This window comes from Lagenorhynchus albirostris, chromosome 13 (assembly GCF_949774975.1).
Source record: "Lagenorhynchus albirostris chromosome 13, mLagAlb1.1, whole genome shotgun sequence".
NCBI classification, from domain to species: Eukaryota; Metazoa; Chordata; class Mammalia; order Artiodactyla; family Delphinidae; genus Lagenorhynchus; species Lagenorhynchus albirostris.
The window spans coordinates 78910169-78921431 of NC_083107.1; the positions used below are offsets into that span (position 1 = coordinate 78910169).

Consider the following 11263-nt stretch of genomic DNA (forward strand, 5'->3'; position numbering starts at 1 on the left):
TGAGATATATGTGGCTGAAGGAGACATTGTGAACATGCCTATCACTTGACCAATGCCTCTTTTACCGTAATTATTCGATTTTGATTCAAGTGTTTGACCTGGGCACACCTGGGAGGAGTCTCCAGGAGAGCAAATAATTACCAAACACTTGGTCTGTGGCTGTGACCAGCCCCAGGGCCTTCTCAACAAGCTGACAAGGTAGATACTATCATCATCCCCGTGTCCATCGAGAAGTTACAAGACTCATCCAGGTTTAGAGCTAGAAAGAAACAAAGCCACGGTTGGAACTTAGGCAGTCTGGTTGTAGAAACTGTTCTCTTGTCTACCCAACTGCACTGCCCAAAACCCAACAAATGGTTAAGAACATGTTTCTCTTTAAAGGTGCACTGAAGCCCTGAGTGCAGTTGGCCGTGGGTACCCCTGGCCTGGTACCTCAACCCACTGCCAGCCCCTATCTCCCCCCTCCCTTCCGCCTGGTCACAGTCCCACCCTGGATGGCATTCCTGTGCCACCAGCTCCATTTATTCCTGACACAGTGTAAACAGGGACCCATGAACATGTGGTACCACCAAGGTGTTTACTTCTCAGTAGAGCCTGGCCCCAGGACACCCACGGGAATCAACCCCTCATGTTCCAAAGAAGGGGGGCCGTGACCCAGCACATGGGCTATGTAAACTGGGTCTTGTTCCGTGCAGGAAAATCCTGTGTGGATCCTTCCAGAAGAGACTGTCAAACTTCTATTTTTTAAATCTTCAATCACGCCATATTGTAATGGGTACACAGTGCTTTTACTTGGCATCAGTTACGAGTTGGTTTTGAAACAATTCAGTATTAAACCAGCAGGGATGATTACTGATCTCTCCATCCCTTTGGGGCAACTCTACCAACAGGGGACAGGTTCCATTCTATTCCAATTTGTGTTGCTGTATATGCCCATCCGGCAACACAGAAGGTGCCTCCATTAGCTAACACAGCGTTACCATATTTGTCATGGAAATCAGGTGCCTGCTTCCAGTGGCTCTGCCTTGCCATTGTTTGCTGAATGCTTTGAACTCAGAGGCAACTTAGTGCATTTTTGGCCAGGGGAAACATCGTGGAACTGAAGACAGAACTGCAGCAACTGCAGCTGCTAGTTTTTTGCACCTTCACATCAAGTACCCTTGCAAAGAGTTCTGAAAATGAGACTGTCAGACTTTTTGCTAAACTTCCAATTGTGGCATTTAGAGGCTAACTTTTATCCCACAAAACTTTTGAACTTACTTAGCAGTGTTTAGTTCACAAAGCATCTTCCCCACTTCTCTCTGTGGGGTCACCATAGAAAGTTCATGAGGGAGGCCAGATTTTTCCCTCTGTCCCTGGCTCTCTCTTCCCCGCTCTTTGCTTTATTGAGTTCCTACACTGGGCTAAGCTTTGAGAATTAAAAAACAAAAAGACAAATCATTCCCACTTTCCTGTTGAGTTCTCACAGGTTGTAAGTAGAGCTGTGCTTTAGAACTTGAGTCTCCCAATGGCCAAGCCAGGACACACTCTCCACTCAAGATGCCTTTCCAAACGGTCACCAAACTCTGCTTTCAGCATTGAGTCCTGAGCTCATAGGAGCCTCTTATCGGGATGATGGGCTCTAGGTCTGACCTTCTGTGTCCCTAGGGAATGGCTCAGAGCAAATTAACTTGCATCTGATCAAAATTTTCTGAGGTCATTGTTAAGACTGACAGTCGCTGGTGGTGCCAAAGCCACTTTTTTTTTTAACTTTTTATTTTATATTGCAGTATAGTTGATTAACAATGTTATGTTAGTTTCAGGTGTACAGCAAAGTCACTTCTTGCAGAAACAGGAATGGCTAAAGTCAAGACTGGTGTGTCCTTCTGGTGCCTTTAAAACAGGACAAATCTCCTATAAACATAATTAATCCATTCATCCTTTAATTAATTGGTTCGTTCTGAAACAGGGATGCCCCCAGTGTGGTAATGGAGTATGCTTGCTGTGACCGTTCTGTCTCTAGAATACAAATGCTCACTCTCTCCCCTGTCCCCATCACACCAGCCATCAATACTGAGTAAAAGCCCTGACAAGTATTCAGTCCTCCCCTATAGAATCTTCCTCGTCCCTGTGCTGGGTCTTGCAGCCAAGGGTGGAAGGAGCGGGCAGTTCATTTCCGGTTGGCAAAAGAGGCGCTGGTGGCTGAGAAGGAGTTGCCCTTGGTGAGTTGCATCCATGCACAGTAACTGGTCCAAGTACCCCTCCCACAGTGGCTGCAGACCCAGGACGTTGTCGTCATTTTCTGCTGCAGTGAGTCTTCAGTTTAGGCTGCCCACTCCCCACTGGTGTGCTTAGGGGAGAGGGCATCTGATTGAAAGGGCACTCAGCAAAGATGTGGGCTGAGGCAGGCCAGCGGTGATGCTGCCACTTATTGGCATGGGACGTCAGGAATGCTGGGTCGCAAGGAGGCGGGCAGCAAGCAGGTCTCTCCAGCAGAAGCCTTGAGCTACCAGGAGGAAAGGCTCCAAAGGCTCACCCAGGTCAGAGACTGGGTCCACTGCTAATGCTTCCATTGCTGGTCTCTCAGGTCAGAATACGGACAGTTTTAGCTCGACCAGTTAACTGTGAGTTTTCAAGCATTGCTACCTCCTCCAGTGTCGGAGCTAAGACATGTTCAAGCATTCGTTACTTTAGGAACCCAGATCCACCCCTTCCTTTCCCTTACTGAGGATGAGCTTTTCTCTTTAGAACTTTAAAACACAAAGGGTCCCATCAGATCTTCTCGCTCAAGAGGATGGTCCTACTGGTCGCCCTTCTGAGTAGGCCACCCCAGGGGTTCCACAGAGATACTCATTCCTGCCAGTATTGTGACATGATTCGTCATATTCTCTTGAAAAAGAAACACTATTCCCACAGATAATCTGCCACTGTCCATCTATTCATTCATTCTATTCCCAAGGGCCATGAGCTTGTCAAAACACCATGGATATTCCAGACCTGGGCCCGTGATGAGCTCGGTCTTTTTCACATTTCTCACATTCCCCAGGATCTGCCTGGCTTCTGGCACCTGGACTTTGTTCCTTTTATTGGCTGGAGCACACTGCTCACGGTTGGTGGCTGAAGTGAGTTTCTTCACGCTTCTGGGCACGCTTAGGACACAGCTTGTACTTGACTCCTTGGCCCTTGGCCTTCCTGGTTCCTCTGGGCGGCTCCTCTGCATCCCCGGAGCCTTGAACTTCACTCGGGGGCCAGCCAGGCCTCCCTCAGCCTCCCGGAAGTGGCACAGCTTCTTGTGCTTCTGTGAGAAACGGTTCAGAGCCTGATAAACCCTGGGCAACACACTTTCTGAATTAGTTTATTTCTAAAGTGTGACTTTTGAAGTCATCTTTTCATGAGGGACGGGGCTGGGGTTTAGCTTACCTTGTTGGTAGATTATGAAAGATAAATGGCACTTGAGTCCATTGGAAAAGGGACTGTCCCTTCTTTCCTTTCATCTCTACCCCCAGCACTGCCCAATGTCCAAAATGCCCTTGATCCCAGATGGCTCAATGAACCACGAACAATAAAATATAAAGAATTTCTCTGAACAAAAATGAATCCTTGCAATGACTAATTTGAAAGAGCACTAATTTACCGTGAGGGCTGCTTCTTTGAGTCCTGTCTTGGTCACCAGCTAGCTAGGAGACCTGCACAGTCATTAACCTCTGGGACCCTCTTGTCCGCCCTTCATAAACAGAGGACACAGCATGAGTATTCTAAAGGGTTGTGCGTCATTAAGGATCAAACACGAACGGATAACCAGACCCTCGATTATATACAATTTCGTTTTTACTATTGGATAAACCTTGATATTTAGAGAGTAACAGAATTATGTTGCTCTCTGCATAGCCATTTGAAGTTAGTCAGGCAGTGAATCTTAATTACCTACATTAGTTTAGCCTGGTAAAGTAAAATGAAGCCCTTTCCACACATTGTCTTTCAATCTGCCATTAACAGCAGAGAGAGCCAAACAGTCATACACTTGGTCAGCGACCACTGCCTCCAGGGTGCTTTAATTCATGGCTGTGTTTGCATCTCAGGCTAACAGAGTTTCCAGTCCAGGATAAGCCTCAACATTCTCTCTTGAAATAAGATTGAGAGAAGCGTAAGGACTCAGGAGCACAGACGACCCCACTCCGGCACAACATGTGAAATGGCAGCTCTTAAAAACCTTTCCTGGGCTTCCCTGGTGGCGCAGTGGTTGAGAGTCCGCCTGCCGATGCAGGGGACACGGGTTCGTGCCCCGGTCCGGGAAGATCCCACACGCCGCGGAGCGGCTGGGCCCGTGAGCCATGGCCGTTGAGCCTGCGCGTCCGGAGCCTGTGCTCTGCAACGAGAGAGGCCACAACAGTGAGAGGCCCGCCTACCGCAAAAAAAAAAAAAAAAAAAAAACCTTTCCTCAGGCTATGAAACAGCTCTGAGTCCACCACATTCCTCTTCCTCAACTCTTAGAATCTCGCATGTGCAAATACTTCAGCCTGAAATGACTGCCAGAGAAGGGAAATATCTGGGAGTAAGGTCATCCTTATTAAAATAGGATGCTTTACACTGTGTGGATTTGGATGGAGAATTTCATATACCCCTTCTCCACTACATACAGCCAAAGAATTTTAGGGACCACCTAATTCATCTCCTCATCAGGTCCATTTTGCTGATAGGAAAACTGAGTCTCGGTGAGGTCAAATGTTTTGTCCACAGTCCTGCAGCAGCTAGTAGCAGATCTAAAACTAGAACCCAGGCTTCTGACTCCTAGTCTATTACTAAAAAGTGCATGCTTGGTTTGATGAAGGAATTTAAAATTCTGGGAGTGGAAGGGAAAGAATTTCAAAGGATTAACCAAAGAAAAGAAAGATTTTCCCAGATGGTCTCTAAGACCTTTGATGCAGGCAAAGCCTTGGAAATGGATCTTGGTTAAGTTTCCTTGTGCAGCTGTGCAGACTTACACTTCTCTTTGTACCTGGGAACGTGGTGCATTATTCATGCAAACAGAATCTGTTTGTTCTGAGACTTTGCAGAGAAGGAAAACATAAGTTAATGACAAAATTAAGAGAAGAAATGATCACGGCTGCGCTTTAGCAGAGCAACCCTGAACAGTCACCTAAAGTTAGATGTGGAAGCCCTCCTTGGAAAAGGAGCCCAGGTGAAGACCTTAATGAGAGCAGTTCTATTGATGCGTCTAGAATCCTCCGTGCAGTGCTGTGCTGCCTCTGGTGTCCGTGCCTTTCAAGTTTGAAGGCATTTAAGTACTAGACACCTCAGTGGAAATGATGTGAATTCTTTTTGTCCTTATTGTGTGTTTTAAGTGTGCAAAATAAGTAAATGTTTTCACGCTGTAAGATGTTAGGATGGTTCAATGAGGTAGGTTAGAGGGCTTTATAAAATGGAAATATCTGAATGTGGAAAGGATGACTATTAACCACTCAGTAATTAATAGGCACTTGCTTCAAGTCTAGGCACTTGCCAGGGATCACAGTTTATTAAATATGTGGAACAGAATTTCTCAACAGGTGATTTCACATGGACTCAGGCGACTCATCTGAAGCCCTTGACAAGTGTATACATATAGGCCCCCTTCCAGGCCTGCTGTAGCCAATTCTCTGGGGATGCATTTGAACCTTTGCATTGCTAACTTGCTTCCTGGGGGCTTCTGATACAGGAGACTACCCTGGAGGATGGAAACTCTTCTGCTTTTGTATTCAAAGTTGATTACTTCGTAAGCATAAGCACCTAAGCGTCTATGTTTGATGCATAGAACTGAACATGAGCTTGAATTAGGTCGAAAGATGGTTTGAGGCAAGTTGTGACTGGCTTTGTTTTCCATGCTAGATAACTGAGGCTTTACTCAGTAGGAATAGTTAGCTAAGAACTAGCTTTGAGCAACGTAGAATACTAAACTTGATTTCTAGAAAAATAAACCTGATAGACAGCAATGAGAAGACCAATTTCAGTAATCCAGAACTGGTTCTTAGTGACTATTTCTCATCTTTTTATTTTACTGAAAAATCATCTGGTAGGAAGGAAATGTCTCAATTCCTCTCCACACCCCCTATAGGTTTGTCTTTCTCTCTCCACAAAGAAAATCTTGGAGTAGGCTTTTTTCTTTCTCTGCATGTTTGCCCCTTTCCACGTGTGGAGAAGTAGCTCCTCTGATTAGTGTAATTATGCCCCAGTTTAGTCCAGTGGTCCTATAGCTGGGTGTGCATTAGAATCACCTGGAGGGCATGTGAAACCGAAGCCCCACCCACTGCATTTCTGATTTGGTGGGTCTGGGCCCAATAAGCTTGCGCTTCTGACAAGTTCCCAGGTGCTATCAATGCTGCTCCACCAGGCTCAGGCTTGGAGAACCACTGCTTTAGGCCAGTACTCTCTTTCCCTGGAAGCCTCAGGAAACAGTAAGTAAGGTTTCTGGCTTTTTTTTTCCCCCTTTGAGTTTTAAATAAAATAACCTCATGTAATAGGAGAGGAGAGGGTCAGAGATGGAGAATGCCGCCCCTTTGTTCTGTGGTGGGGACGTGGGCTCCACTTAGGGCTGGAGGGCTCTGTGGGCTGTGGGGTTAGAGGCTCAGCTCCGAGGCCAGATCCTGGGCTTGGAAACACGGGTCCCGCAAGCTCTGGCCTGTGCTTGAGGGCGGGGGAGCGCTGCATCCCCAAGCGTTCCGCTCTTTGCTCCTGAGGCCCCAGAAAAGATGCACTGGGAGGCCCAGGCTGTCCGGGGAAAGGCTGGCTCTTCCAGGGCTTGGGCTGGGACAAGGGGAGGGGGGCTCAGACCATTCTGTAGGCCCTGAGCTCTGCTTTCAATCGCTGTGCTAGCGTCGTCCAGGTGGCAGACTCCAGTGGGTGCGCCACTGTTTTTCAGTGAATTAAACTCATCTGTGCTGGTCTTAATCCCATTTTGGGACTAGGCCCCTGCTCCAGCTTTTCAGTCTAAAACCCCTTGTGTACATCAGCGTGGCCGGTCAGTGGGTCCAGCCGCTTTACTTAGGTACGGATAGACCAGGATGCTGTGTTGGGGCCCAGGCCCAAGCAGCAATCTGCAGTCTGTTTACCATTTGATACTCCTGTTCACCAGATTTCAGACAGGAAGACAGCAAGAGGAACAAGTAGTAGGATTTGAGCATCAAACATTTCCTCATACTCTGTGCCGTTTAGAAAGAAAGCAACTTTCTGGAGAGTCTGAGTCCTTGCTCATGGGAGCTGATATGCCAAGTGCTGGCCTAGAAAGTTGCAGCAGGATGTGTACATCATTGCAGTGACAGGCTGGCATTATATTACTGGGACTTTAAACTACCCAAAGCAACCAAATTGTACATCCAGAACATTCATGCGTGATGTTTTGACCCTTAGATTGTTAATAGTAGGGCTTTGACAGAAAGTACTAGAGCAGCTTTCCCAAATTCTCTTTTGGTTTTGTTTTGAATTTCATCCAGAAGAAAAGGGAACTGTGGACACTTGAATTCATTCAGCTTCCAGAGTCTGTGGAGTCCTAGCCACAGGGCCTCAAGCTGGTTCTAGAATATTTCCTCCATAAGCCCTGAACATGGGTTTCGGAGACCCATACTGAGATTAGTGGCAGGGAAATGTTGTAATTTTCAATCAAGGAACAAATAAAAAGGAAGATTTCCTCCTTTTTCGGCAACATGTCATCTTGGTGGATTGAGACAGAAAAGCCTATTAAATGGAAAAAGCGTGAAAACAGACTGTTTTCAGGCATGGAGTTTGGTCAGTTATGTTGGGAGCAGAATTAGTCTTTTAAAAAGCATGTTTTTATTGTCAAGTCAGAGAAGAGCAGTAGAAAAGGGAAAGAAAAACTGAAAGAGGATGTGCCCATTGAAACGGACCAAGTGAGGAATTTTCTTAACCAAAAGACTGAGAACTCAACATCTGAGAGAACACGGATATGAATGGGAGAAGGAGGTGTGCCATGTTTAATTGCTTTGAAAGGGACAGCTGAAAACGAAGGGGATGATTTAGTGGTTACTAAATAGGAGACTGGATTTCTCCCCCACATTTAGCCACATTAAGCAGTACATTCTTTTTTTAAAAAAATTTCATTTATTTATTTTTGGCTGTGCTGGGTCTTTACTGCGTGGGCTTTCTCTAGTTGCAGCGAGTGGGGGCCACTCTTCATCGCGGTGCGCGGGCCTCTCACTGTCGCGGCCTCTCTTGTTGCGGAGCACAAGCTCCAGACGCGCAGGTTCAGTAGTTGTGGCTTACGGGCCTAGTCGCTCCGCGGCATGCGGGATCTTCCCACACCAGGGCTCGAACCCGTGTTCCCTGCATTGGCAGGCAAACTCTCAACCACTGCGCCACCAGGGAAGCCCAAGCAGTACATTCTCAGAGCGAGCCAGGATGTCCCCAGAGAAAGACTGGGGCATTACTGGGAGACCTCCTCCTAGCAGCAGGCAGGGGTGAGGGGTTAGGGAGGCGTGGCCAGTGAATCGTAAGCGCAAATGGGAACCCGCCAAGACCCGGGACAGATGCATGAAGATGGTGCATGAGATTTGTGCAGGTTATTAAGGGAATATCAGCATAATATATTTACTGAGTTTTAAAAAATAACACAGCCGCTCATGAGAACAGCTATTTACTACTTACTATGAGGGGAACACAACTAGGACGTTTACGGAGTAGAGAGATTTAGGACAGATAATATCGTAAATTTCAGATGTAAAGGTCAACATGATTGAAATTAGATCCCCTGGGTGGTGGGTTGCATTTATTTTTGGCCGACCTGGCACTGAGTGAATTTTTATCTCAGGCTGGGGACGAAACGAAAGAGAATCTGAAGGTGTGTGTGCTTAGCCCAAGAGCAAAGGGAAAGGAAGGAAAGCACGGTGATCCCGCGCGCCAGGGTTAGCCCCACATATGATTGAGAAGAAAGAGAAGCAACTTAGAAAGTAGGTTAAAAAGTTTTAAACTTCGCTTGGCCTGCTGAGAAGGAGGGGGAGGAAAAACAGAGGAACTGGAGTACCCAGAGACTTACCCCTCTGTGACGGAACAATGAGGAAAGAAAGAAATTTCAGTGCTGGGAAAATAGAACAGGTTAGTCAAGGCTTGGAAAATTCAAAAGTTGAGAGATGGGAAGATTTGCCGGGGAAGCTCATGGTCTAGGGTCTTCTTACTGGCCCCCAGAGGCACACATGCTTTTGGAAGTTCATGAATTTGCTGAAGGTAGTTTTAAACTGAGACACATGTAGAAAACTGGAGGACTACCCTCGAGAGAAGCTTCCTAAGCCTGTGTAAATCCAAGTGCAAGAGGTAGAAGCAATAGCCACTCATACACAGCAATAAAATTCACAGCAATAAAATATGCCTGGGGCTTCCCTGGTGGCGCAGTGGTTGAGAGTCCGCCTGCCGATGCAGGGGACACGGGTCCGTGCCCCGGTCCGGGAAGATCCCACATGCCGCGGTGCGGCTGGGCCCGTGAGCCATGGCCGCTGAGCCTGCACGTCTGGAGCCTGTGCTCCGCAACGGGAGAGGCCACAGCAGTGAGAGGCCCGCGTACCGAAAAAAAAAAAAATATATATATATATATATATATATATATATATATGCCTGGGCATCTTGCTGGGGGTGGATAACATCACAGGGAAAGCAAGGCAGTGAGGTTGGTTCTGTGAGCTCCCTGTTCTAAACGTTGTGAATGTGAGGAAACCTCCTAAGAGCTAATGCCACTAGTGTACAGAGACTGTACACTGAACGCTGTAGTTCAGTGTTGGGTTCTGGAATCTACAGTTCAGAACAGAAATGGCATTTCAGAGGGCCAGATCCTAAGAGGGAGCATCTGTGTGTAACTGTTTAAATCCTAGGAGAGGCTGTATGATAGATGGATTTCCCCACACCTGCTACTCCCAATAAATCAGAAGGTCACAATTAGCCTCTCAATAGAAGATCTCTTCATCCTGATTTTAGATTGAGACCCATGGGAGAAAGAGAGCAGCATTCCAGCAGAACTGAAGCCCCCAATATTTCCCCCCTTTGCTCAGCCAGCACTAGGGCTCTGTTACATTCATAGGTGGAGACAAAACTGTGAGCCTGGCTTCCTCTCTAGGATCTGGAAACACAGTACTTTGTGTGAGAGCTGCTCTGGAACCTGGGCGAGGGTTAGTTGTGCTATCTAAATTCTGTTGGCACGAATTTGGTGCTGTGATATTCTTATGTGTCCTAACTGACTCTGGAAACATGACAGTCACGAGAAGCTTGGAGCTGCACTAATTCACCTGTGGAGGTGCTAAAAGCAGCACCCGTTCGAGCAGGTGGCGGCCTGGGATGCAACTTCTGCCAGAGAACCCAAACTCCCTCCAGGTGAGTTACATCTGGCTGAGGGAGAAAAGGATAAGGAAGTAGGATTCTAGATTATCATGAGAAATGACACAAATGTATTATCTTATGGTTCTGAAAATTCAAAATAAACATTAGCTAAATAAATGAACTTCACTGGGCTAAAGCGAAGCTCTTGGCAGGCCTGTGTGGCCTACTTGAGGTTCTAGAAGAGTCTGTTCCCTTGACTTTTGCTGCTTCGGGAGGCTGCCCACATTCCTAGGCTCAAGGCCCCTTTCCTCCATCTTCAAAGCCAGGAACGTTAGGCAGAATCCTTCTCCTGCTGCCTTCTCTCTGGGTCTGACCTCTTACTACCTTTCTCTCCCCCATTTATGGTCCCTTATGATTACATTGGATCCACTCAGATTATCCAGGGACTGTCTCCCTGTTTTAAAGCTAATTAGCAACCTTAATTCTATCTGCAACCTTTGCCACATAAGGTAACATATATGCACAGGTCCAGGAATCAGGACGTGGACATCTTACTGGTGTTGGGGGTGGGGGGGTGTTATTCTACCTAACGGGAGCAAGGAACTTTGGGTTTAGTTCTCTAAACTGTAATTTATGAGGCAGAGGTGATTTTTATTTTATTTCCTCTGTCGGAATGTAATAATGGGGGAAATCCACATTCAAATTTGAGGCATTTTTATGTTATTATTCGTTTATCCTGTTATGCAATATTTGGATGATATACTGTGGAATGAGAAATAGGTGAAGAAGTGATGGCCTAGATGCAGCATGCCTGGGATGCTAATTTAACTAACGTCCTATCCTGACTCTTCTTGAGGGAACCTGTAGTTCTGGGCTCCCCGGCAGAAGCCTCAATGCGCTAATGATCTAACACAACCCACCTGGCTGCCAGAGTCTTGGCCCCTGGACCCAATGGGTTAAGAGAGAACAAGAGTTAGGGAAGGGGGAGGAACAG

At 46.8% G+C, this 11263-nt stretch overlaps 1 pseudogene; it reads right to left on the minus strand.

The window, feature by feature from the left end:
• Positions 1-800: 800 nt before the first annotated feature.
• LOC132531606 (cytochrome c oxidase subunit 7B, mitochondrial-like) lies at positions 801-1101 on the minus strand (annotated as a pseudogene).
• Positions 1102-11263: the final 10162 nt, after the last annotated feature.